General features: G+C 46.5%; 1 pseudogene; it reads right to left on the reverse strand.

The window, feature by feature from the left end:
- Nucleotides 1-773: 773 nt before the first annotated feature.
- On the reverse strand, nucleotides 774-1,683 carry LOC117885459 (annotated as a pseudogene).
- Between the last annotated feature and the right edge of the window lie 98 nt (nucleotides 1,684-1,781).

Below are 1,781 nucleotides of genomic sequence, written 5' to 3' on the forward strand. Positions count from 1 at the left end.
TCCTGCTGTGGTCACCTAGGACAGGGGCAAGGGTACTCTCTCTGCACTGGACACTTCCCTGACCCACTGATCATTACATACAATTTAAAGCAAATACAAGTTATTTAATCAACTTTTTAAAGATGGAGGCGATCAGGTAAGTGGAAAGAAAAGTGAAGGCAGAGGGGACATTCCAGGGAGAGGGGGCCATATGAGGAGAGATTAATAAGACTGGGACTTTTCAGCTTGGAAAAGAGACAACTAAAAGTGATATGATAGAGGTCTATAAAATCATTTGTAGTGTGGAGAAAGTAAATAAGGAAGTGTTATTTACTCCTTCTCATAACACAAGAACTAGGCATCACCCAATGAAATTAATAAGCAGCAGGTTTAAAACGAACACGCAACAAACAGTCAACATATGGAACTCTTTGACAGAGGACGTTGTGAAGGCCAAGACTATAGCAGGGTTAAAAAAAGAACTAGATAAGTTCATGGCCATTCTTACATTCTTATGTTGGAGCCAACAAACCATCAGCACAGAGTGGGGAAAGTCCAGTCAAAACTGTGGAAAGTTCTCCAAATGCCCAGAGGTCCTGGCTTTTGAGGGCTTTGAGAACCCCACCCTACTTGTCCCTGAAGATGACTGAGATGACCTCACAACCTAACCCCAATTGGTTACGAATACATAGGTTTAAAGTCTCACCGCACTATACACTAGTAGAGAACCTGAGCAGTCAGCTATCAACACTTCTCTGCTTCTTTATTACACATTCAACATCATGGTGTTTGGGTTACTTGAGAGCCAGGTGGTTCTTTCCCCTCAGTAGTCTCCTCAGAGCTGCCTTCACCTCCTTGTTTTTCAGGCTGTAGATGAGGGGGTTAAACATGGGGGTTAAGATACTGTAGTGGATGGACACCAGGCCATCTAGCACCACCAAGGAGGCCGAATTGGGTCTGAAATACCTAAGCAAGCCTGTCCCGTAGCATAAACCCACCACAATGAGGTGGGAGCTGCAGATAGAGAAGCCTATACGCCTGCCTTCCACAGAGCGTATCCTCAGGATGGTGGTGAGGGTATAAATGTAGGAGCCCAGGGTAAGAGAGAACAAGACCAGACCTATCATCAGAGCAAAGCGTCTTAGAGCAGGACAGGGCCACCAGGGAGAGGAGCTCACAACTGAAATGGTTGATTGCATTAGGCCCACAGAAATGTAAGGCTGACAGACGGAGCATGTTGATGAGGGCATACAAAGATCCAATCAGCCATGCACCAGCCACCAGCTGACTGCAGATGTGTTTGCTCATTGTCCTGATATAACGCAACGGGTTGCAGATGGCAGCGTATCGGTCGTAAGCCATCACTGAGACAATGAAAACCTCACTACACCCTGACAGGAGGAGGAACACCTGGGCAAAGCAGCAGCTGACAGAAATGGTTTTCGGCTCCGATAAGAGGGTCTCCAGCATCTTAGGCACCGTTACTGAGGAGAAGCAGATATCTGAGAAGGATAAATGGGAAATGAGGAAATACATGGGGGTATCCAGGTGGGGATCAGCCCTTCTCACCAACATGATGGCCATATTGCACCCTAGGGTGGTCAGGTAAATAACTAGGAACACCAGGAAGAGGAAAGTCTGGAGCTGCAGGTCACTGGAAAGTCCCAGGAGAACAAACTCGATCACCGTTGTCTGGTTTGCCATGGACATTTATTCAGACAAAACTGTGACCTGTAAGAACAGAAAGAAATCATAGAATCATAGGACTGGAAGGGACCTCGAGAGGTCGTCTAGTCCATTCC

This window comes from Trachemys scripta, chromosome 12 (assembly GCF_013100865.1).
Source record: "Trachemys scripta elegans isolate TJP31775 chromosome 12, CAS_Tse_1.0, whole genome shotgun sequence".
In the NCBI taxonomy this organism is placed as follows: Eukaryota; Metazoa; Chordata; order Testudines; family Emydidae; genus Trachemys; species Trachemys scripta.